This window comes from Entelurus aequoreus, linkage group LG16, assembly GCF_033978785.1.
Source record: "Entelurus aequoreus isolate RoL-2023_Sb linkage group LG16, RoL_Eaeq_v1.1, whole genome shotgun sequence".
Classification (NCBI taxonomy): domain Eukaryota; kingdom Metazoa; phylum Chordata; class Actinopteri; order Syngnathiformes; family Syngnathidae; genus Entelurus; species Entelurus aequoreus.
The window spans coordinates 24,623,752-24,650,670 of NC_084746.1; the positions used below are offsets into that span (position 1 = coordinate 24,623,752).

At 41.6% G+C, this 26,919-nt stretch overlaps 1 protein-coding gene and 1 long non-coding RNA gene across 6 annotated transcripts in view; one reads left to right on the plus strand and one right to left on the minus strand.

Annotated features, from left to right (window-relative positions):
* The window catches only part of LOC133630739 (uncharacterized), a 123,511-nt gene extending 107,322 nt beyond the window's left edge, over positions 1–16,189 (plus strand). For 3 of the 5 annotated variants that reach the window (XR_009821325.1, XR_009821327.1, XR_009821326.1), the window contains one exon: positions 15,590–16,189. This is a non-coding gene — a long non-coding RNA (uncharacterized LOC133630739). The remainder of the gene's footprint in view (positions 1–15,589) is intronic. The other 2 variants (XR_009821328.1, XR_009821330.1) reach the window with 2 other exon arrangements.
* greb1l (GREB1 like retinoic acid receptor coactivator) overlaps positions 1–26,597 on the minus strand; it is a 133,750-nt gene extending 107,153 nt beyond the window's left edge. The window contains exon 1 of the mRNA XM_062022442.1: positions 26,512–26,597. The gene's annotated coding sequence lies outside the window, so the exon portion shown is untranslated. The remainder of the gene's footprint in view (positions 1–26,511) is intronic.
* Between the last annotated feature and the right edge of the window lie 322 nt (positions 26,598–26,919).

Here is a 26,919-nt window from a genome sequence, read left to right on the forward strand (position 1 = left end):
AAAAGTGCACGTTAGATGTTTTAAACTATTGTAGTGCCGTTCTGTACAAAAAGTGCACTTTAATTTAATAATGTCATCTTAGTGACCTCATGCACAAAATTGCACTCATAGCTTGTTTTAAAATGTCTCTGACAATCTTGCACTTTCTGTTTTGAAATGACATGAATATTTGTGCCACTGCTTAATAACTGTTTAATAAAAACAGTTTTGCTAAATTGACTTAGTTTTGATTTCCCTCTCTGCATGAAAGTTTAAAATGAGCATATATTAATGCAGTATGAACAAGAATGTTTTAATGTAGACACATAGAATCATCATACTGCTGTGATTATATGCATCAAGTGTTAATTCAAGGCTAAGGCAAAATATCGAGATGTATATCGTGTATCGTGACATGGCCTAAAAATATCGAGATATTAATAAAATGCCATATCGCCCAGCCCTATTCTGAAGATATGTGCTCTTGAAAACCAGCGATTATTTTTTGGTCCATTTTCTTTTGTCAGAGGTACACATTTCTGTAAAATAATCAATTCAAGTGTCCACTGCTGGAGGATATTGAAAAAAAAAAAAGTATTTTTTGAAGATACTTATGCATACTTGCCAACCTTGAGACCTCCAATATCGGGACGTGGGGGGTGGGGGGGTTGGGGGCGGAGGGCGTGGTTGGGGGCGTGGTTATTTACAGCTAGAATTCACCAACTTGAGTATTTCATATATATTTCATTTATATATATATCCATCCATCCATCTTCAACCGCTTATCCGGAATCGGGTCGCGGGGACAGCAGCTCCAGCAGAGACCCCCAGACTTCCCTCTCCAGAGCAACATTTGCGACTTCCTCCTGGGGAATCCCGAAGCGTTCCCAGGCCAGAGAGGAGATGTAATCCCCCCATCTGGTCCTTGGCCTGCCGCGGGGCCTCCTCCCAGTGGGACGTGCAACGAGGACCTCCCTAGGGAGACGCTCGTGAGGCATCCGCACGAGATGCCCGAACCACCTAAGCTGGCTCCTTTCCAAGCGAAGGAGCAGCGGCTCTACTCCGAGTCTCTCTCGGGTGACTGCACTTCTCACCCTATCTCTAAGGGAGATGCCAGCCACCCTTCTGAGGAAACTCATTTCGGCCGCTTGTATCCGCGATCTTATTCTTTCGGTCATTACCCACACTTCATGACCATAGGTGAGAGTAGGAATGTAGATAGCTCGGTAGACCGAGAGCTTTGCCTTCTGGCTCAGCTCCCGTTTCGTCACAACAGTGCGGCAGAGAGACTGCAATACTGCCCCAGCTGCTCCGATTCTCCGGCTGATTTCCTTCTCCATCTTTCCCTCACTCGTGAACAAGACCCCGAGATACTTAAACTCCTCCACCTGGGACAGAGTCCTGTCCCCTACCCGGACTGTACAAACCATCGGTTTCCTGCTGAGAACCATGGCCTCAGATTTGGAGATGCTGATCCTCATTCCAGCCGCTGAACACTCGGCTGCGAACCGATCCAGTGAGAGCTGAAGGTCACGAACCGAAGGTGCCATCAGGACCACATCATCTGCAAACAGCAGTGACGCAACCTTTAGCCCCCCGAGACGTATACCCTCTCCGCCATGGCCACGACTCCGCCTAGAAATCCTGTCCATGAAAATCACAAACAGGATAGGTGACAGAGCGCAGCCCTGGCGGAGACCAACCCCCACTGGAAACGGATCCGACTTACATCCAAGCACCCGGACACAACTCTCGCTTTGGTTGTACAGAGATTGGATGGCCCTCAACAGGGTTCCCCTCACTCCGTACTCCCTCAGCACCTCCCACAAGATCTCCCGAGGGACGCGGTCATACGCCTTCTCCAAATCCACAAAACACATGTAGACTGGATAGGCATACTCCCAGGCCCTCTCCAGGATTCCCGCAAGCGTAAAGAGTTGGTCAGTTGTTCCACGACCAGGACGGAATCCACATTGCTCCTCTTGAATCTGAGGTTCGACTATCGGCCGGACCCTCCTTTCCAGTACCTTGGCGTAAACTTTCCCAGGGAGGCTGAGTAGTGTGATACCCCTGTAATTAGCACACACCCTCCGGTCCCCCTTTTTGAAAAGGGGAACCACCACCCCAGTCTGCCACTCCCTCGGCACTGTCCCAGACTTCCACGCAATGTTGAAAAGGCGTATCAACCAAGACAGCCCATCAACACCCAGAGCCTTCAGCATTTCTGGACGGATCTCGTCAACCCCCGGAGCTTTGCCACTGTGAAGTTGTCTAACTACCTCAGTGACTTCACTCCGAGAGATCGACGTCGATCCCCCATCATCCTCAGGCCCTGCTCCTATCAGGGAGGGTGTGTCTGATGTATTTGGGTTCAGGAGTTCCTCAAAGTGCTCTTTCCAACGCCCCACGACTTCCTCACTTGAAGTCAGCAAAGTCCCATCCTTGCCGTACACAGCTTGGATGGTTCCCTGCTTCCCCCTCCTGAGGTGCCGTATGGTCTTCCAGAACAGCTTTGGTGCCGCCCGATAGTCCTTCTCCATGGATTCCCCGAACTGCTCCCACACCCTCTGCTTAGCCTCGTCCACAGCCACGGCCGCTGCCCTTCGGGCCCGTCGGTACCTTGCCACTGCCTCCGGAGTCCCCTGGGATAACATACCCCGGTAGGACTCCTTCTTCAGTCGGACGGCTTCCCTGACCACCACTGTCCACCAGGGTGTTCGAGGGTTACCGCCCCTTGAGGCACCTAAGACCTTCTGGCCACAGCTCGCATCTGCAGCTTTAGCAATAGAGGCTTTGAACATTGCCCATTCCTGTTCAATGTCCCCAACCTCCACAGGGATGGCAGAGAAGTCCCGCCGGAGGTGGGAGTTGAAGTCCTTCCGGACAGAGGACTCCTCCAAACGTTCCCAGTTCACCCGCACTACACGCTTGGGTTTGCCAGGTCTGTCCAGAGGTTTCCCCCGCCATCTAACCCAACTCACCACCAGATGGTGATCAGTTGACAGTTCAGCCCCTCTCTTCACCCGAGTGTCCAAAACATACGGCCTCAGATCAGCTGATACGATTACAAAATCGATCATTGATCTTTGGCCTAGGGTGCTCTGGTACCAGGTACACCTATGAGCATCCTTATGCTTGAACATGGTGTTTGTTATCGCAAGTCCGTGACTAGCACAGAAGTCCAATAACAATCCACCACTCAGGTTCAGATCAGGGAGACCGTTCCTCCCAATCACGCCAGTCCAAGTATCACTGTCATTGCCCACGTGCGCGTTGAAGTCCCCCAGCAAGACTATGGAATCCCCTGCCGGCGCCCCATACAGGACCCCATGCAAGGTATCCAAGAAGGCTGAATACTCTGAACTCCTGTTTGGTGCGTATGCACAAACAACAGTCAGAGTTTTCCCCCCTCCAACCCTAAGGCGAAGGGAGGCGACCCTCTTGTCCACTGGGGTGAACTCCAACGTACAGGCACTCAGCCGGGGACTCGTGAGTATCCCCACACCCGCCTGTGCCCTCACACCCTGAGCAACTCCAGAAGTGAACAAGGTCCATCCCTTGTCCAGGAGTGTGGTTTCAGAGCCCTTGCTATGCGTAGAGGTAAGCCCCACCAGATCCAACCGGTAGCGCTCCACCTCTCGCACCAGCTCAGGCTCCTTCCCCACCAGCGTAGAGACGTTCCACGTCCCGAAAGTCAGCCTCTGCTGCCCCGAATTGGTCCGTCCGGAGCCTCCACTTTCACCGCCATCCACTTGGCAGCGCACCCGACCCCACTGGTTCCGACCGCGGGTGGTGGGCCCACGTGGCAGAGAAGATGGTGTGTCCACGTAGCTTCTTCGGGCTGTGCCCGGCCGGGCTCCGTGGCAAGCCCGGCCACCAGGCGCTCGCTGACGAGCCCTACCTCCGGGCCTAGCTCCGGAGGAGGGCCCCGGGCTTCCTCCGGGCCGGGTAACGCATCCTCTTTTAGGGTAGTTCATGGGGGGTATCGTAACCCTGATGGGGGGGGCATTCGGGTGCTACACCTTGCCCAAGGGTGACCCGGAACTATGTAAGGCAGGGGCGTTCAACTCCCTGAGGCTTAATACAAGCCCACATACCTTGGGCATATATATATATATATATATATATATATATATATATATATATATATATATATATATATATATATATATATATATATATATATATATATATATATATATATATATATATATGTGTGTGGGAAAAAATCACAAGACTATTTCATCTCTACAGAGATGAAATAGTCTTGTGATTTTTCCCCACACATACATATTACGCTCTATCACGGTATCGAGCACTATTTTTTTGGATAATCTAATTAAGACATATATATATATATGTATATGTATGAAATACTTGACTTTCAGTGAATTCTATCTATATATATATATATATATACTTATTCATTTTATTTACATAAAAGAAATACTTTAATTTCAGTGTTCCGGTGGCTATCCATTAGATGGCAGTATTGTCCTGTTTAACTTCTCCGTTCATGATGAGTATATCATTTCGGCCACCGTGTTCAATGGAGAAGTCTGTTCTACATATTTACAGGCAACATACCCCTTCCCCTTCGAACTGTCCTGGATGAACTGAAATTCTTGTTTCCATTCGTTTTGGAACTTGCAAGCGTATTTCTTCATCTTGCTCGTCGACGGCGTCGCCATATCTGTAATTTCCTCGTTCTTCTGCTTCGTCTCCTTGTTGTGTGCGCAGTTGTGCACTCTACTCTCTAAAAGCCGTAGATGTTATGACGTCATTGGGCAGGCAAGCTGTTTATATTGTGGGAAAGCGGACGTGAGAACAGGCTGTCCCCACTCAGTCTCAGGTCCGCATTGAGCTGAAGGGGGCGTGGCCTCCAGCTCTGGCTGAATACCGGGAGTTTGTCGGGAGAAAATCTCTGCCGGGAGGTTGTCGGGAGAGGCGCTGAATACCGGGATTCTCCCGCTAAAAACGGGAGGGTTGGCAGGTATGTACTTATGGAATACCCTCTCAGGTTACACAGACTATAATGTCTCAAAGTGTAGTAAAGATATTTTGTGGAAAAAAACAAAACAGAAGTACCAAGGAAACATCCCAAACCTCCCCCAACTTTGAGGAGCACCTGTTTAGTTCATCCACACTATGTTAAAACAAGTGTGAAACAATAGCACTAATCCCTCTGACTAAAATGGTGGCCCTTCTAACCATCTGTACTGAAAGGCTCAAGAGGAGCATCTGCTCGGCTCCCTCATGGTGGTTTTGCCATCTAATGATCAGCGAGGGTGTTGCGAGTAATAGATTTGCCCTTTACGGATCAATATTTCAAATGTCTTGAGAGTACGTCGAGGCTAACGGAGAAACCAAAGCCTCTTCCCAGTCGTGGCCCTCTTGGCAATCTATCCAAATGACTCGGCTTTTGTTATGACACCAAATACACATCAGAGTGAGGCATCGCCCTGCCGCTGTGTCACAACAGACACGATACAAGAGACTAGAGAGAGCATTTCTGTGTGATGTCAACAAAACATGTGTTCTAAAACGCTGGCTTTTATCAAATATTGAGTGAAAATAGGCAAACCCGCTCCCCTGGAGATAATTACTGAGTGCAAAACCTGAAGTCACATAATCATATTGAGCTTTTTCCTGGGAGATTTGTGTCCAACTGTAAATCACTGCGGTGACTGAGGGCTGCGGTTGGTGTGTTGAGTGTAAAAAGCACATCAGACTCTGTGTGCTTCTGTCAGGATGCTGCATTACTTACAAACTTACTCTATCGTACAAGATGTTACTTGAACAATATCATCACCAAACACTTAGTCGGCATTCATTTAGCACTGAAAAAAGGGGCACTGTTTACTTTTTTCGGTCCATTTATTACCATTTACGGAACCATTATGGAACCGGGTTTCAGTGCCCATCCATGCTCATTGTTATTATTATTTTTAAAACAATCTCTGTTTACGATTTTCTTCCAAACACAAGCATCGGGTGTAGACGATATCAATATAGATTTTAATACTACCCAGTGTTTCCCATGAACTGCCAAGATACCTGTGGCGCTGGGGGCGTGGCTACAGGTGTGGCTATGGGCGTGGTCACCATGACATCATCAAGTAATTTGCATAATTTACTACAATGATATGATTTTCTCTAAAAAGGCTCAAAAAATGTATACTTACTAATTAATAATAACAGTTTTGTTTTAAACGTCCATCCATCCATCCATCCATTTTACAATATAGTTACAACACTTTATGTACATATTTATATACAGATTTGAACAATAAGTTATTCACTGAAATATATCTATTAATTTTGGTTCTTACAAAAAATATATCTTATAAAATATAAAAGCTAAAATGTCTCTTAAAGCTCTGCCCCTTTAATTAGTGCATACTAAATAATTTAACTTTAGCCTACTACTACAACCATATTATTTACTAGCAACATAAAGTGAAACAGAGGCAGAGGTGTCCTGCCACAGTCGGTAACAAATAAACAGAAAACAGTAGTGGTCAAATACAAATAAGGCAACAAGAGAAGTATCCTCTATCCTCTTTTGTAAAGTAAATCTGAACAGCCTATATGGGCATCTACATCAACTATATGATTTGCCTGAGAAGCTGGACAGGACACAAAAAAAAAAATTAAAAATGTTTTTATTTTTTTATTTATTTGTGGCGGACGTAATTCTTTCGTGGCGGGCCGCCACAAATAAATGAATGTGTGGGAAACACTGCTACCGTTCTATCGTGTTGATGTCACATTCTAGCTGTGTCCTGCACATTTGACAGTGACAAGTGAACAAAGACGTCCTCAACGCACTGTAGCATTCTCGCCAGCGGCTAATGTGCCTCCACAGTGAAAAGCCACTTTAAAGTCAGCAATCCTGGCCTCCATGGCTTTACCATATCTAAAGAGATGATGTAACATGTTGGAAAAACGTCACAAGTTGTGCAAAATTCCAAATGGCTCGTTGTTTTCAAATTTTCGGGACTTATGCAGATCCCGAATACACAAAAACAAGTGCTAATAAGTAAAAAAAAAAAGTTGGTTTAACACGATAGGATCCCATTAAATCAGAACCAATAGTTTTTGAAAGACATTGAAGAACCTTTAACGTATAGTCGTGGTCAAAAGTTTACATACACTTGTAAAGAACATAATGTCATGGCTGTCTTGAGTTTCCAATAATTTCTACAACTCTTTATTTTTTTGTGATACAGTGATTGGAGCACATACTTGTTTGTCACAAAAAAACATTCATTACGTTTGCTGGGTATTGTGGCCAAACAGCTCAATTTTTGTTTCATCTGACATCATAAGGACAAAGATAAGACCTTCTGGATGAAAGTTCTGTGGTCAGATGAAACAAAAATTGAGCTGTTTGGCCACAATACCCAGCAATATGTTTGGAGGACAAAAGGTGAGGCCTTTAATCCCAGGAACACCATCCCTACCGTCAAGCATGGTGGCGGTAGTGTTATGCTCTGTTCCTGTTTTGCTGCCAATGGAACTGGTGCTTTACAGAGAGTAAATGGGACAATGAAAAAGGAGGATTACCTCCAAACTCTTCAGGACAACCTAAAATCATCAGCCCGGAGGTTGGGTCTTGGGCGCAGTTGGGTGTTCCAACAGGACAATGACCCCAAACACACGCCAAAAGTGGTAAAGACCCCAAACACACGCCAAAAGTGGTAAAGGAATGGCTAAATCAGGCTAGAATTAATGTTTTAGAATGACCTTCCCAAAGTCCTGACTTAAACGTGTGGACAATGCTGAAGAAACAAGTCCATGTCAGAAAACCAACAAATTTAGCTGAACTGCACCAATTTTGTCAAGAGGAGTGGTCAAAAATTCAACCAGAAGCTTGCCAGAAGCTTGTGGATGACTACCAAAAGCGCCTTATTGCAGTGAAACTTGCCAAGGGACATGTAACCAAATATTTACAGTGCTGTATGTATACTTTTGACCCTGCAGATTTGGTCACATTTTCAGTACACCCATAATAAATTCATAAAAGAACCAAACTTCATGAAGGTTTTTTGTGACCAACAAGTATGTGCTCCAATCACTCTGTCACAAAAAAATAAGAGTTGTAGAAATTATTGGAAACTCAAGACAGCCATGACATTATGTTCTTTACAAGTGGACGTAAACTTTTGACCACGACTGTATATCAGCAACCTATCATTTCAGACATGCAAATTCCCAGACAAAATGACAGCAAAAGTTGTACCTATTTAGAAGACTGGAGACAAACATCTGTTTACAAACTGCAGACCTGATTTGTTACTTCCACAATGTTCTAAACTGATTGAATAATGGTTTAACAACAGATTGGACAAATTCATTGATAAAAGTGGAACACTCACGGACAGCCAATATTGATACAGAGCCAACATTTCAACATCGATGGCACTAATCAAAATAACGGAAGAGATTGCCAATAAATAGATGGTAGACAGTGTGCAGCTGCAGTGTTTATGGATTTAACAAAAGCATTTGATACAAGTAATCATAATATAATAATTAAAACATTAGAATGTTATGGCATCACAGGACTGGTCTTGAGCTGAATTAGAAGCTACTTAACCAACAGGAAGCAATACGTGAAGCTAGGCAAACATACGTCAACAGAGCTAAATATGTCTCTTGGAGTACCTCAGGGATCAATACTGGAAACAAAACTGTTCAGTCTATATACAGTATAAAAGCCATTTGTAAAGTAACAAACAGCTTAAAGTTGGTATTCTTTGCAAACGACAAGACTGTTTTGTTCAGGAGAGAACACACAGAAGCTGGTACAAATAATAACAGAAGAAATTAACACATTAAAAATATGGTTTGATAAAAACAGACTATCCTTGATTCTCAGTAAAACTAAAATAATGCTATTCAGTAACAGTAGAAGAGAAAGTCAAACACAAATACAGATAGACGGAGTAGACATTGAAAGGGTAAAAGAAACAACATTTTTGGGTGTAATAATCGATGATGAATTGAACTGGAAATCCCATATAAAAATATAAAACATAAAGTGGCAAGAAATACGTCAATAAAGAAAGAATAAAGCTAAATATGTTTTGGACCAAAAGTCACTCCATATTAGGAGTGTAACGATTGATCGGTGTATCAATAGATCGATTTGTATCCCTAAATTATAAGTGTATCAATCTGTGCTCGGCAAGTTTGCCTTCCTGAAGATAGGTATAGATCCAAACGTTTTAAAATGGAATCAATCGATTTTATCGATAATAGATAAAAGGAAACATTAGATTTAAGAATGACAGACTCTATATGAAGTTGAACACTTTTAAAAATAAAGAACGTTAAACCTTAATGTCTATTTTGCCCGTCTGTGATGTCATCAAACCAAAATGGCAAAAAACTACAGTGCTTGAGAAATAATGCTGCACTGCACGATTAATCGAATCGACGTCAAGGTTTTAAAGAGTGCCGTTAGTAACAGCAAGAGGCTCAGGGTTTTTTTTTCTTCTTCTCCGCCGTTGACCGGCATTTGAGTGACAGATGTGTTGGCCAATAAGAATTGTTGTTCGTCGCTCGCTTTAAACAGGAAGAAAGACTGACGTTGTGCACCGCTCTATTTAACAGTGGAATTAACTGAACAGAGTGACCCCTCTTTTCACTCATTCACAATCTTTGTCTTGGCGGAGACGTGAATTATGTGACGTGAATTATATTTATATAGCGCTTTTCTCTACAGACTCAACGTGCTTTACATAGTGAAACCCATTATCTAAGTTACATTTAAACCAGTGTGGGAGGCACTGGGAGCAGGTGGGTGAAATGTCTTGCCCAAGGACACAACAGCAGTGACTAGGATGGCAGAAGCGGGGATCGATTATAAAACAAAATGTCCCGTTGTGGGAATATTTAAGCTTCAGATCGGATGGGCAATATGAGCCCGTTACACGGACGAATGAGTGAAAATGATCACATGATAGCAATAAACAAACATCTGACCTCAGTTTCCAACTAGGTAACATCTGTGATGTATCATATTGTAATTGTATGCATCTTCAAAATAAACTAACACCATTACCATAATACACAATACTTGAAATATTTAGTTGATATTGTTACACCACCATCTTTTGTTTTTGTCTGGTTATAACTGTGGTCAAAAATGTAATCATTCAATGATCTTGAAAATGTAAAGTATCAGTATCAGTATTGGTATGGCCAACATTGTCTCTGTAACACATTTGTCGTATCCCCCGAAACTAATGCAAAGTATTCAAACAACAGAAGAATAAGTGTTTATTAAATTTTACCAGAAGTGTAGATAGAACCAACAGAACATAACCCGATATTATTATTAACAGTAAATTAGCAGATAGATTAATAATAGTTTTGTCAAAATAATACAATTGGAAATGACGCAATATGTTACCACAAATGTCAGCAGCCAAATTAGGAGCCTCTGTAACCTTTTTTTTTTAATGCTTCTATTAGCATTTATCTACAAAATAATATATTGTGATATACAGTACAGGCCAAAAGTTTGGACACTTCTCATTCAATGGGTTTTCTTTATTTTCATGACTATTTACTAGGGCTGTGAATCTTTGGGTGTCCCACGATTCGATTCAATATCGATTCTTGGGGTCACGATTCGATTCAAAATCGATTTTTTTTTTTTTTTCAATTCAACACGATTCTCGATTCAAAAACGATTTTTTCCCGATTCACAACGATTGTCTATTCATTCAATACATAATATTTCAGCAGGATCTACCCCAGTCTGCTGACATGCAAGCAGAGTAGTAGATTTTTGTAAAAAGCTTTTATAATTGTAAAAGACAATGTTTTATCAACTGATTGCAATAATGTAAATTTGTTTTAACTATTAAATGAACCAAAAATATGACTTATTTTATCTTTGTGAAAATATTGGACACAGTGTGTTGTCAAGCTTATGAGATGCGATGCAAGTGTAAGCCACTGTGACACTATTGTTCCTATTTTTTATTGTTATACATGTCTAATGATAATGTCGATGAGGGATTTTAATCACTGCTATGTTGAAATTGTAACTAATATTGATACTGTTGTTGATAATATTCATTTTTGTTTCACTACTTTTGGTTTGTTCTGTGTCGTGTTTGTGTCTCCTCTCAATTGCTCTGTTTATTGCAGTTCTGAGTGTTGCTGGGTCGGGTTTGGTTTTGGAATTGGATTGCATTGTTATGGTATTGCTTTGTATTATTTTGTTGGATTGATTAATTTAAAAAAAAAAAATACAAAAATTAAAAAAAATACAAAAACATCGATTTTTTAAAAATGAGAATCGATTCTGAATCGCACAACGTGATAATCGCGATTCAAATTCGAATCGATTTTTTCCCACACCCCTACTATTTACATTGTAGATTGTCACTGAAGGCATCAAAACTATGAATGAACACATGTGGAGTTATGTACTTAACAAAAAACGGTTAAGTTACTGAAAACATGTTTTATATTCTAGTTCCTTCAAAATAGCCACCCTTTGCTCTGATTACTGCTTTGCACACTCTTGACATTCTCTCGATGAGCTTCAAGAGGTAGTCCCTGAATGGGTTTTCACTTCACAGGTGTCATAGTTTTGATGCCTTCTGTGACAATCTACAATGTAAATAGTCATGAATATAAAGAAAACGCATTAAAATGAGAAGGTGTGTCCAAACTTTTGGCCTGTACTGTATATCGTTATTGCAGGAGGCTGCTATATATATCGCAATATAGATTTTAGGCCATATCGCTATCCCTACATAAGCATGTCTTATGTTTTACAAATGAACTTTCAAGAAGATACACCTGATCAAGCAAAGGTAAAACACACACAGGTTAAAAGAGATGTCTCCTTCAAGGCGAGAGAGAGAGAGAAAAAAAGCTCCCATGGTGAGCGATTTTACGGGGACCCTTACTTATCTCTGCCCAGATTAATCCCAATTGTTTACGAGGAACAAAGACAACCAGTGAGGAAACCAGTATCCCCCTCCCACCCCCAAAAGGGCCAGATGGTCAGCGTTCAGAGCCCCTGACCCCTCCAGTCCTTGCCCTCTTTGACAGGGCTGCACACGCTCTTGAAGAGATAGGCCACCCAACGACCGCTCAATGGGGCGTGTGTTTGCAGGATAATGCTGAACGCCATTGACCAACTTAACCTTTACAGTCGTTTGTTGGTCAGACTTAACTAAAGTGGTCGCTTTGGTTCAGTACACATTTGTCGTAATACCGTTGGGCCTTTACATAAGCTTTTCCAGTTTGATGTTGGGAGAAACTAAACACCAGGTTCTTCATTGATTGGTCTGATCCGGGTTTAACGATCCATTAATGTATTGTGGTGAAATGAACTGAACTGTATCTCACAATTTTACAGTAATTCAGTACCTCGGTTTTTGTAAGTATTCCGTTCCAAAGTGCCTGATGAAGACTGAATAGTAGGGATGTTCCAATCAGGGTTTTATTCTGCTGATTCCGGTACCAATCATCCATGAGTGAGATTGGCCAATTAACTGTACATTTTCCAATGTATTTATGGTGATTGCTATTGACAGTTTAACAATATCAACTCAATATTTAAACAAGTTTCTTATTATATTTTATTACATGCAGTTGTTTGATCAAAACAAAGTAAATAGTACACAATAGTAGAGGTGTTTGAAATAATCGATTTTCAGATACATCGCAATTCGGACACGGACGATTATAAAATCAATTAGTAAAGGACAATCATTTATAATCTATTTATTTTTTGTAAATAAAGTAATGCGGACGGTTCTAAAATGACTGCAGCGAGCCACTTCACCAAAAGATCCAACCAGCTCCCTTATTATAGGGCACTCATTTTAATTATTTGGTTTTTGACCTCAAAGTCCTCCTGTGTCTACGGAATTATATCCTGAGTTTGTAAACAATAACAAAAACAAAAACTAAATTATTTTGAGAAAATAAAGATATCACCCTACCATATCATCTTACCATGAATTGATTAACGTGGACCCCGACTTAAACAAGTTGAAAAACTTATTCGGGTGTTACCATTTAGTGGTCAATTGTACGGAATATGTACTGTACTGTGCAATCTACTAATAAAAGTCTCAATCAATCAATCAAAAACCCTAATCTAATCACTCTAGTATCGATTGTAGAGGGTAACTGCACTTTTTGGGGGGATTTTTCCCCTTCATTCACAATCATTATTCATGCTGTAAAAAAAATGGAGCTTGGACATTTGATAGGCGTTTGGAAAGATGGACTTGGTTGCGTGATTGGTCACAGAAAGATGGACTCAGCCTGGTGATAGTTTTACATGGCTGGGGACAAAAAAGTTCGTATTGGCACTGTGCCAAAAGATGGAGCTGGTGCCACCAGTGGGACTTCACAAATGGGGCAAATTGATATCTCCGTAATGGCTCCACGGTTAGATTTCAAATGTTCGGGATTTATGCAGATCCTAAATACACAACAGCTGGTACCGATAGGTAAGAAAAGTAAAGAAAACCAAATCATTCCAAAAATGTCGAGTACGAAAAACGAAGTACCTAACTATTACTTTCCAGGACTTTTACACAGACATCACACAAAACTTTGCCTTGACACAGGACCCATCTTAGTGGGATATTGCAACACAAGTGTGCACTTTCACACATCATTGCAGCATCCCCAGTTCATCCATGATAGTCAATGACTGCTTCCAATACAACAGGTTTGTGTCAGGTTTTAAGCATTTCCTTTCACACTGGCACTGTTCCACCTCTGTTACGTCCCTGATACTACCTCAGGGGGTTAATACCCTCATACCAGTCAATACTGTTAATATGCAACAGTGAAATAGGCAGAACAATTCTGGATTTGACACGTCATTAGGGATGGGAATCGAAAACCGGTTCTTGTTCAAAACCTGTTCCCAGTGTATCAATTCCTTGGATTCGCTTGCCAATTTTTCAAACAATTCCCTTAACAACGTAGTGACGTCAGACAGCAACATGGCGCCCAGGCAGCTTAAAGGCCTACTGAAACCCACTACTACCGACCACGCAGTCTGATAGTTTATATATCAATGATGAAATCTTAACATTGCAACACATGCCAATACGGCCGGGTTAACTTATAAAGTGCAATTTGAAATTTCCCGGGAAACTTCCGGTTGAAAACGTCTAAATATGATGACTTTTGCGCGTGACGTCAATGGTTGAAGCGGAAGTATTGGGACACATTGTATCCCAATACAAACAGCTCTGTTTTCATCGCAAAATTCCACAGTATTCTGGACATCTGTGTTGGTGAATCTTTTGCAATTTGTTTAATGAACAATGGAGATTGCAAAGAAGAAAGCTGTAGGTGGGATCGGTGTATTAGCGGCTGGCTGCAGCAACACAACCCGGAGGACTTTGAGTTGGATAGCAGACGCGCTATCCGACGCTAGCCGCCGACCGCATCGATGATCGGGTGAAGTCCTTCGTCGCGCCGTCGATCGCTGGAACACAGGTGAGCACGGGTGTTGATGAGCAGATGAGGGCTGGCGTAGGTGGATAGCTAATGTTTTTAGCATAGCTCTGTGAGGTCCTGTAGCTAAGTTAGCTTCAATGGCGTCGTTAGCAACAGCATTGTTAAGCTTCGCCAGGCTGGAAAGCATTAACCGTGTAGTTACAGGTCCATGGTTTAATAGTATTGTTGATCTTCTGTCTATCCTTCCAGTCAGGGGCTTATTTATTTTGTTTCTATCTGCAGTTAAGCCCGATGCTATCACGTTAGCTCCATAGCTAAAGTGCTTCACCGATGTATTTTCATGGAGATAAAAGTCACTGTGAATGTCCATGTCGCGTTCTCGACTCTCATTTTCAAGAGGATATAGTATCCGAGGTGGTTTAAAATACAAATCCGTGATCTACAATAGAAAAAGGAGAAAGTGTGGAATCCAATGAGACCTTGTACCTAAGTTACGGTCAGAGTGAAAAAAGAAAGTCCTGCACTGCACTCTAGTCCTTCACTCTCACGTTCCTCATCCACGAATCTTTCATCCTCGCTCAAATTAATGGGGTAATTGTCGCTTTCTCTGTCCGAATCGCTCTCGCTGCTGGTGTAAACAATGGGGAAATGTGAGGATCCCTTCAACCTGCAACGTCACACTACTTCCGGTACAGGCAAGGCTTTTTTTATCAGCGACCAAAAGTTGCGAACTTTATCGTCGATGTTCTCTACTAAATCCTTTCAGCAAAAATATGGCAATATCGCGAAATGATCAAGTATGACACAGAATGGATCTGCTATCCCCGTTTGAATAAGAAAATTTCATTTCAGTAGGCCTTTAAACACTCCAAAGTTTGGCTATACTTTCCAAAAAAAGATTGCAACAGCGCTACTTGTAATTATTGCAAGATTGCTATTTCATCAAAAGGAGGACATAGGAGCAATATGCTGAAACATTTGAACACACGGCATGCAATAACTATAATTGAATGTCATCCCAGCAGCGGTAACGCTAGCATGTTAACTGCCGTAAATACAACAGGTACTAACTAACATGTCATGTTAGTGAAATTTGCCTACTTGCTATTACTTTTTAAATCGAAAATAATGTCTTCTCATTTAGATGAGCACAACGAAAGACAGATTCTGACTGGCTCCGAGGCAGGCAGTACTAGCTCCAGTTCACGTCTACAGTACCCCTCTCTCCTTCCACCGCAGCACGGAAGAGTACACTCAGGCCAGGATAGATGAATTCCAGTAAACAGTGACTTGTGATTTGTGGTGAAAAGCTTGCACCCATTTGCCACTGTGGATGCTCCTGATTTTCGGTAGGTGAATGTTCAATTGTATTCAGAGAAAAGTTTCATGTTTTCCTCCTACCAAATTTTCACTCAGTCATTTCCATTACATGAGTGGAACTCAAACAATTAAGAGTACCGGGTAAAAATTAACTCACGTCAGCAATTCAATTTCAAATGTGAAACTAATATGTGATATTAACTCATTACATGCAACGTGAGATGTGTCAAGCCTTTATTTATTATAATTTTGGTGATTATGGCTTACACTTTTTGAAGCCCTACATTTTCTGAGATTTTCAATAAAAGGTTTTTATAAGATGTAAGCCATAATCACCAAAATTATATAACATATCTTGAGTTGCATGTAATGAGCCCCTTAGTTTCACCTTTGCAGTATATTTACATTTTTGGAGTGTCACCGGTATATTTTATAGGGAGATGAAAAAGATTCTTAAAGTTTTGAAAATGTTACTAAATGTTACATTCTTGTGTAATTTTTACACATGATTTATTTTGTTACATTCTAGAGAAGAATATTAATTTTTTTCTATGCTATGTGCCTCTTACAGGGGCCCACTTATGCAAAACCAACTGTTCTGATGTATTGGTACTTGCTTTTGTGTATTTGGTATCGGCATAAGTCCTGGAAATTTGAAATGGAGGCATGGCAGACATATTTATAAAACAATCTTGCCTTCTGTCATACTTCCTCCAAAGAAGCTGTTGGGAATTTGCTCTGTCCTGTGACGTTTTTCACACCGGTGACATCAGGGGATTATCCATATATGGTATAAATTTACCCAAAGTGCTTTGCGCGAGTTCGCAATTGTACTTCGCTTTCAAATCAATAAGCGCCTTCTTTTTCCCTATCCTCTTGTTGTGGCGCAGACTGGCTCGTACATGCACATGCATCGTCCGCTGTTGCCATTTCGAATAAAAAGTAGCATATGATTCTAACTTCTGTCTGTCAGTTGACTCGCTATGGAAGGGCCAAAAATTACATTAAATATGGCGTGGAGAAGACACAGTCAAGGTGGAGGCACGTAATTAAGACTGCCCACAAAACGGCCAGTAAGCGGATTGAAAACGGTCTGTAAAACAATCTGAGCAACATTTTGACAAAAGAACCATCATTACATGTTATGTAGAACACAAAAGTGTTTTTAATGTTGAAAAAAAATCATAATATGACCACTTTAAAACCTCACTGTTGGCTTTGTAAGGTCATGTTACCTCCAAACTAAACAACATTGATGCTAATCCACTTGTTTGTTCTCTTTTTCCCCCAAATAATAATTAATAAGAGAACTGATAAAGACCCATATTGTTAAGCAGAACCAAAAGTAGAATCGGAACTTGAAAAATCATATCAATTCCCATCCCAACACATACGTCATGTGGAAGTAATATGAATAATAATAACGTGCCTTGTTTCTCTGCAACAGCAACAGCGTTGTAACGATTATTTTCACCTCCTGCCTCATCAATAACACTTCTCCACATTGGTGAGGGTTTGACGCGAGCAATTTCGAACAGCTGCACGTAGCATTGAAGGACATGAGGGCTACCTCATACTACAAGCTATCGGCAACTGTCCTGTCAAGGTGGAGATTAACTCTTTTGGTGCACTTCATCTTCAATATCAATAACACAGCTTTGACGTGATCGATGTGTAACAACAAACACATGCAATGCTAACACGAAAAATAACATCACAGCTTAATACCGTAGCGTGAAGTAGACCGACTCTGTGCAGAACAACTAATACCCATGGTTTCAGCACTCAAAGCCCAGTTCTAACTACAAACGTTTGTAAGACAAATTACCCAAGATGTGACAAAGTATTTCCATGTCGCGCTCGTTTTGTAGTGGCCTCCGGGCTCCCAGTAAGTAGCCCAACAAGTAAAATCAATATTTTCCGGACCATAGGGCGCACTGCCGATGAGCGGGTCTAGTCAGGTCTATTTTCATACAAAAGGCGCACCGGATTATAGGGCGCATTAAAGGAGTCATATTATTGTAATTTTTTTCTAAATGTAAAACACTTCCTTGTGGTCTACATCAGTGGTCCCCAACCACCGGGCCCCGGCCCGGTACCGGTCTGTGGATCGATTGGTACACAAGAAATTAATTTTTTTTTTTTATTAAATCAACATAAAAAACACAAGATACACTTACAATTAGTGCACCAACCCAAAAAACCTCCCTCCCCCATTTACACTCATTCACACTCATTTACACTCATTCGCACAAAAGGGTTGTTTCTTTCTGTTATTAACATTTCTGGTTCCTACATTATATATCAATATAGATCAATACAGTCAGCAGGGATACAGTCCGTAAGCACACATGATTGTATTTCTTTGACAAAAAAAATTAAAATAAATAAATAAATACCATAACCTGTTTTGCGGATCACCTTCAAGCCGCTTTCTGACAGTCGCTTCAGGCTGCGCCGTTTTGTGGGCGGTCTTATTTACGTGGCTCACCTTCGGCAGCGTCTTTTCTCCGTCATCTTTGTTGTAGCGGTGTAGCGTGCAAGGACGGGAGTGGAAATAGTGTCAAAAGATGGAGCTAACTGTTTTAATGACATTCAGACTTTACTTAAATCAATAACGGAGCAGCATCTCCTCATCCGTGGCTCACTAGTGCAACAACTAGGCTGGAAATGTGTCCTGTGAAAAACCGTCCGACCGGAACTCTCTAATAACTAAAGTTCCTTGGGTGAATAATGTAAACTCACTACACCTGTATGTTTTAGCGCTTTCATGGCAAGTTTACTGACAGATATAAGTAAGAACTTTACACTGCTTTGTATAAGAAATGGCAACAGCGGAGGATGAATGTCCTATAACAAGAAGATAGAAAAAAGGAGAAGCTTATCGACTACGGCGTCAGCACCGACTACAAAGGCCGACGCGCGCAAATTTTCAGGATTTATGCAGATCCCAAATACAGATCAGCAGGTACCAGAAGGCAAGAAAAGTTGCTTTTGCATAATATTGCGAAACAAAATGCCAGACAATATATCTTGCCTTATAAACACACACCATAATAATACTCGTATGTTGAAGCACAGTACAATCCGTTAAGCGGTGTGGCTTCGTAGCTTATCAAAGTCGTACTAAAACATTTTGATAGATTTTTGAGCGCCGTGTGTAATATTCTATATTTTCAATGGAACATATACAACTTTGGTGTTGTTTACTTGAGTCATATTGCCGTCAACACACATCTCTTATGTGTGACTGCCATCTACTTGTCACACTTATAATTTCAACGTGTACCAAATAAAATAGCTTCGAGGTCGATAAGCACAATCAAAATGATTCCGTACATTAGGCGCACCGGTTTATAAGGCGCACTGTCGAGTTTTGAGAAAATTAAAGGATTTTAAGTGCGCCTCATAGGCCGAAAAATATGGTAGGTTGTTGGTAGAGTGGCCGGGCCAGCAATCGGACGGTTGCTGGTTACTGGGGTTCAATCCCCACCTTCTACCATCCTAGTCACGTCCGTTGTGTCCTTGGGCAAGACACTTCACCCTTGCTCCTGATGGCTGCTGGTTAGCGCCTTGCATGGCAGCTCCCGCCATCAGTGTGTGAATGTGTGTGTGAATGGGTGAATGTGGAAATAGTGTCAAAGCGCTTTGAGTACCTTGAAGGTAGAAAAGCGCTATACAAGTATAACCCATTTATCATTTATTTATTAGTTGTATCCAGTCACGTGACATTGGAACAGAAGTAAACAAAGTGGTGGGCCACCAAACCAATAAGGCTACTGTGCAGCAAACCGAGTGCAAACTATCTGAGTATGTAAAGGGCCTAGATCTTACCATTAAAGGCAGATACGAGCAAAAAAACTCTGCGATGTAATTTATCACTACACGTTATCAAAAAAAGATTTGTCGAGCGATCTCAAGGATTATCCGTCGGTCGAGTTCCCAGACATATCAAAATGTCTGGTGCTCCAGACGTCATACTACACAGCAAAACAGATGGAAACTTGGAAAAGCATGGAGTGTCTACAACTTCTTTTTGTGTGGCTAGGTCAAGGAAATTGGTATCAAGACTCTCCCAGACAAATCAAGCATTGTTTTTACTCGGGTAAGGTTGCATTTCATGATTCAACTTCATGCCTCCAGCTATGTTTGTTGCACTGCTGTTGCACGCGTCGTTAACGAGTATGCGTTTTACCCCGTTTTTATCAAAATGTTTGCGCGCGTCCGCCTTTGTAGTCGATAAGCTTCTTCTTTTTATCTATCTTTTGTTATGGGACATTCATCACATTCATCCTCCGCTGTTGCCATTTCTAATACAAAGTAGTGTAAAGTTCTTATTTTATATCTGTCAGTAAACTCGCCATGAAAGCGCTAAAACATATTTGCGTAATGAGTTTACATTATTTACCCAAGGATCTTTAGTTATTAGAGAGTTCCGGTCGGACGGTTTTTCACAGGACACATTTCCGGCGTTGTTGTTGCACTAGTGAGCCACGGATGAGGAGATGCTGCTCCGTTATTGATTTAAGTAAAGTCTGAATGTCATTAAAACAGTTAGCTCCATCTTTTGACGCTTCTTCCACTCCCGTCCTTGCATGTTACACCGCTACAACAAAGATGACGGCGAAAATACGCTGCCGAAGGTGAGCCATGTAAATAAGACCACCCACAAAACGACGCATCTGGAAGCGACTGTCAGAAAGCGGCTTGAAGATGATCCGTAAAACATAATCTAGGCAACATTTTGACCAAAGAACCACCATTACATGTTATGTCGACCAAAAGACAGGCCTCAAATTTTTACTTTTTAAGGTTAAGGCAAGTGTTGCCTTAAAGGAGGGCTCATATTTTAGGGCACCAAGGCAAGTTAGAAGGGCACCAAGGCAAACATTATTTTATTTCGAGGCATATATATATATATATATATATATATATATATATATATATATATATATATATATATATATATATATATATATATATATATATAAATATATACAGTATATATAAAATAGATAACAATAGTGTTTGTGTATGAGATCTAGGGCGCCATAATTAGGATTTTTGTTATCAATATTGTAGCAATGTTGGGGTGTGAACTTAATCATTTGCAATGTCCAATAAAATAACTATAGATAAACGTTATCCATATATTTATAGACAAATATTAGGTTTTTATTATTATTTAATAACATCAGCTTTTTTGTCATTGCATGATGCTTTTATTTCTATTTTTATATTTTGATAGAGGGAGTTTTTATTTAAGTTATGTACATTTATATGTAGATGTAGATGATGTATCGGGACAGATCCATTAAGAGTTTGAGCAGAAATGTCTATAGTAATTAACAATAAAACATTAACAAAATGCTATGTCACATGAATTATTTTTGAAGTAACACATTTGTGACATGAAAAAAACACAATTAATGTAAAAAAAACCTGGTGTTTACTTTTTGATATCAAAATAAAACACAAAAAAGTTTGGCTAATAAAGATGAAGTCTAATAAATAAGCTTTGTTCTTCTCCAACGCCTCCCTAGTGTTTCAGTACTACAGTTTGGCCAACAACAAAAAAAGCTGGTGTGATACCTCTCACATCGAATAAACAATCTTCACATCCTGCGTTCAATTAGATGAGAAGACAAAACATTTTAGCTAGTATTGATGTTATTTGAACACTGATACAGTTTGCAGTAAAATAAAGGAGGAGTGAACATCCCAGTAAACAAAGTAAAGACTTTATAAACAAGTTGTGACAACGTTCACGACACATCGCCTGCAGCAAAACATCAAATAGTTTTCTCCTTCGCTGTAAACTTTTAGTGTGGGTGCAATTGCGTCTGTCTCCAATATTGTCCACACCTGTCTCCATCTAAACACAGCAGTGTCTCTTAAACCCACGCCGGGAAGCGAGGGAAATTGACTTTAAACCAAGTGCTTGGCTCCGTTTACTCCGAGGGGAAATCTGTGTCGTTGGTCCGCCATGATTTTCAAGCCAAACGACGCTAGTGCACATGCGCCTAACTTCGTATTACCGAAAATGCATTAATAAATGACGTTTTTACGGTAATGAAAAAATTAAACAGTAGTACTAACTGTCGGGAATTGTATCACATATTATCATTATACCGTTTATTGTTGCATCCCTCGTCCATTAACAAGTAAAAAGTCAAGGGGGGTCACGGCATGTTCTTGCCATAAATGTTAGTAAATTTGTTGGCCATTACGGCGAAGGAGTTCGCAGCACTTGCCATTGCTGCAGTTAAATTCGAGCCCTGACAAGATAGTGTTTTCAATTTAGAAAAAAATTATAATAATATGACCCTTTTAGTGCGCCCTATAATCCGGTGTGCCTTTTGTATGAAAATAGACCTGACTAGACCAGCTCATCGGCAGAGCGCCCTATGGTCGGGAAAATAGGGTAACTGCAATAAACGAGGGGTGACTGTATTATGTACCAGAATGTGCAACGATCTTTTGATTTAACTAATATAAATAAATACATAAATAAAATAAAAAGTGCTTCGTTTTTTCAAATTGTTTACATGGCAGTGTTTTTAAAGCTTAACGTTTTAGTACCACCATATACATGTACAGTCAAAACATAGCAGTGTAGTACAATGTTAGCAACACTGTTGTCACGGCCAGAGCGCACCCCAGTGCGCATTCATCTGTGCGCTGCGCTGGGCGCGCTACTCCGGCTGCAGCAAGCCGCTGCATTCAATCACCAATCAGCAATCAACACACCTGTCGCTGATGAGCTCTCCTGCCTTCTTAAGCCAGCGCAGCCTGCTATCCTGTGCCAGAACGTAGCGACTTGTCCTGTACAGTAAGCTGAACCTATCACGCTCTATGCACTCTTTCGCTCTCTGTGTTTCTCCCCCTCCGTGTTCATTTGTCTCGTGTTCCTACTTGTCGCCTCCCTGCAGCCTACCTTTGTTCCCACGTCACAAGCTGTGTGTCTCGTCTCCCCGTGTTCCCTGGCTGCATCTTGGATCTCGACCTCCCGCCTGGACACGGACTTTGAAGCCTCGCTATTGCCCCCGACTTCCTGCCTGTCTCACGGACAGTAGGTGTACTGTCACATCACGTCGTGACTTATTTTGAGTTTTTTGCTGTTTTCCTGTGTGTAGTGTTTTAGTTCTTGTCTTGCGCTCCTATTTTAATGGCTTTTTCTCTTTTTTTGGTATTTTCCTCTAGCAGTTTCATGTTTTTCTTTGAGCGCTATTTCCCGCATCTACTTTGTTTTAGCAATCAAGAAGATTTTAGCTGTTTTTAATTCTTTCTCGTGGGGACATTGTTGATTGTCATGTCATGTTCGGATGTACCTTGTGGACACCGTCTTTGCTCCACAGTAAGTCTTTGCTGTCGTCCAGCATTCCTTTTTTGTTTACTTTGCAGTCAGTTCAGTTTTAGTTTCGTTCTGCATAGCCATCCCTAAGCTTCAATGCCTTTTCTTAGGGGCACTCACCTTTTGTTTATTTTTGGTTTAAGCATTAGACACCTTTTTACCTGCACCCTGCCTCCCGCTGTTTCCGACATCTACAAACCCATTAGCTTACGGCTGCCACCTACTGATATGGAAGAGTATTACATGGTTACGCCTATTTTGGCTCACCTGCACTGGCTTCCTGTGCACTTAAGATGTGACTAAGGTTTTACTACTTACGTAGAAAATACTACACGGTCTAGCTGCATCCTATCTTGCCGATTGTATTGTACCATATTAGTGATTCCCAGAGCCCAAAAAAAGTCTGCGGGCTATAGAGCGTTTTCTATTCGGGCTCCAGTACTATGGAATGCCCTCCCTGTAACAGTTAGAGATGCTACCTCAGTAGAAGCATTTAAGTCCCATCTTAAAACTCATTTGTATACTCTAGCATTTAAATAGACCCCCTTTTTAGACCAGTTGATCTGCCGTTTCTTTTATTTTCTCCTCTGCCCCCCTCTCCCTTGTGGAGGGGGGGGCACAGGTCCGGTAGCCATGGATGAAGTGCTGGCTGTTCAGAGTCGGGCCCCGGGGTGGGTCGCTCGCCTGTGCATCGGTTGGGGACATCTCTGTGCTGCTGACCCGTCTCCACTCGGGATGGTCTCCTGCTGGCCCCACTATGGACTGGACTCTCACTATTATGTTAGATCCACTATGGACTGGACTTTCACAATATTATGCTAGACCCACTCGACGGTCTCCCCTAGAGGGTGGGGGGGGATCACCCAGGGGGGGGTCACCCACATCTGCGGTCCTCTCCAAGGTTTCTCATAGTCATTCACATCGACATCCCACTGGGTTGTGAGTTTTTCCTTGCCCTTATGTGGGCTCTGAACCGAGGATGTCGTCGTGGCTTGTGCAGCCCTTTGAGACACTTGTGATTTAGGGCTATATAAATAAACATTGATTGATTGATTGATTGGTACTCTGCCGATCTCTAGACAGCACCGACACTCAACAACAACACATCATTTGCAGACTATAATTACTGGTTTGCAAAAAATATTTTTAACCCAAATAGGTGAAATTAGGTAATCTCCCACGGCACACCAGACTGTATCTCACGGCACACTAGTGTGCCGCGGCAGAGTGGTTGGAAAACACTGGTCTATAGCATGTCTAAAAATCGCGCTGCGGGCCGCACTTTGGACACCCCTGGCTTTAGGCCAGACCTGGGCATTCTGCGGCCCGCGGGCCACATCCGGCCCTTTGTACGTCCCTGTCCGGCCCGCGTGAGGCCAATCATAAATCAAAAAATAAATTTAAAAAAGTATCTATGTTGAGTGTGCAATACAACGGTGCTGCTTTTGTTTTGAAAAGCGTTATTTGTATTACTTCTGTGTGGACGTATGCATGTGTGTGATTGTGAGTGAATGTGAACAGCGGCAATCACAAATTACAAAATAAAGTTGAAAAAACATCTATGTCGTGTGCGCAATACAACTGTGCTGCTTTTATTTTGAAAAGTGTTATTTATGGTCGTATGTCCGTGTGTAACCTGTGAGTGAAGGTGCACAGCGACACGTGATGCACGGTTTACACCCGAGACGCTAAAAAGAGAAAAGTTGATGACGAATGGCGTGTTTCCAACAAGACATGGACTGCCAAGCAACGTTCCCTCTAAGGTGCGCGCCTGCGCAATTGCGCACTGCTCAAGCGTCCTCTGCGCACAGCAAATATATGCCGCGCACCAAATCAAATCCCATCTGAATTCTTAACAAAATAAACACATTTATTCTGTGTAATTTTGCAATGCAACTTTGACTGACAGTGACAACAAGTGGCCCTAACGGTGTTCGTCAACACAGTTCAATTATAAATAAATGATAAATGGGTTATACTTGAACACCGTTCAATTATTGTAACGTCTATTGAGATGCTTCGATCCCAGGAATTATATCGATCACTTTATTGAGCAAAACTGTTTATATTCGGCCATAACCACACCAAAACATGAGTAAAACACTTCTATCTCAAAAAACTAGTCATTTTCTGCTGTACAAACCAGGCCAAAACCAACTTGTCATCTGTCACCAACACGCATACAACTAAGACACTAGTGCGTTTATGGCCACACAAAAAGTCGGACAACTCAAACACCACACAAAGTTACACTATGACTCCTCAGTCATATGTGTGCTTATTTTACTGTCATTTATTATTAATGTTAATTTATTTATATTAATCATGGAATGCTGTTACTAGAGAAAGTTACAGGAATGCACACTTCATCCTATACTTACATTTCATTGTGCAACATGAGGATGTTTAAGGGGAACTAAATGTGATCTCTGAAAGGGGTATAACTGATTTCCAAAGCAGTGCTTTTGGTATAAAGTTAAGTTAGGTTAAATGAAAGTGTTATTATTATTATTAATTATTATTATTATTATTATTATTTATCTTACGGTATATATCAAAAATAATATTGAGCAAAATTTAATTGAAATATTGTCGATGTGGCCCTCCAGCAGTGCTCGGGTTGCTCATGCGGCCCCCGGTAAAAATTAATTGCCCACCGCTTTAGGCGGTAATCCGAATGGTGCAGACATTCAGTCACAGTACAGTGCATCAAATGTTGCTCTTATGCTAAATTAATGCTCTACCCAAATGCACGTCATTTGCTTTAGTTGCCAGAATCGACTTTTTGTGTGCACATTTAAACTCCAGAAGTTTTCCAAAAAAGTACAGGAGGAAGGATGGGAGTGGAGTGGGTTTTTAAGGGGGGAAGCAGAAGGAATGCAACCTTTAGGAACCCAACTAGCCATAAGGAATGGCAGATTAAGCAGTCAGGACAGACTGGTTTGCCTGTAATTACAATGACAAACCATCTCCACGCTCGCCTTTATCTGATATGGCTTTATCTGCCTTGCCTGTTTCAACACCAAAGCCTCCAGGCAGCATTAAATCACACTTGACATGACTTTGTTTCGCAAAGATTCATGGGCTCATGAGAGAATTTTACTAGCAGGGAGATAAAAGCTCAGGTCAGCCCTGCAAGGAGGTCAACAATGCATTGGCTTCACTTTGGCAGCCATGACACTGATATGACACGTGAATCAACATGTTACTCCACGCAGGGTGGGGGGGGGGGGGTGTACTCTGTACTGTAAGAAGTCCTTTTACGTTTCCTAAAAGTAGCATTACAAAAAACACGCTGTTCACGCGTGAATCCACGTACGCGACCCTTCGTCATGCAACAGCAGCTAGTTTGAGACTAACTCGTATAAAAAAAAGCGTGCGTCTTGCCTTACCTGGCTTGCTCCCGGTCCCACGCAAAGACGCGTTCAGGTGTCCGCGTCCGAGACTTCCGAGTCCGCGTCCGTGGCTGAGTTTCTTTCTGCAGCTGATCGCCGCCAGAGCGCTGCGACGTCATCGAGGCACCGCACGTCCGGAACGGTGCGAGATCGTTCTGCGAGAACATAGCGCTTTGTTTTTGTTCTTTTTTTTAAAAAATTTTTAATAACGACGTCGCGTCACCAGCGCACAGACATTGGACAAACAAGCATGTTTGATTATTGATGAATAGAATATAACAGAACAGAACGTGTAATTGTCATCAAACATAAGATCATGACGAAAATAATAATTATTTAATACAACATAACTGGAATTTAACTAGATGCTGCGTAGATACGGTACAACGTTATAACGTGAGCAAC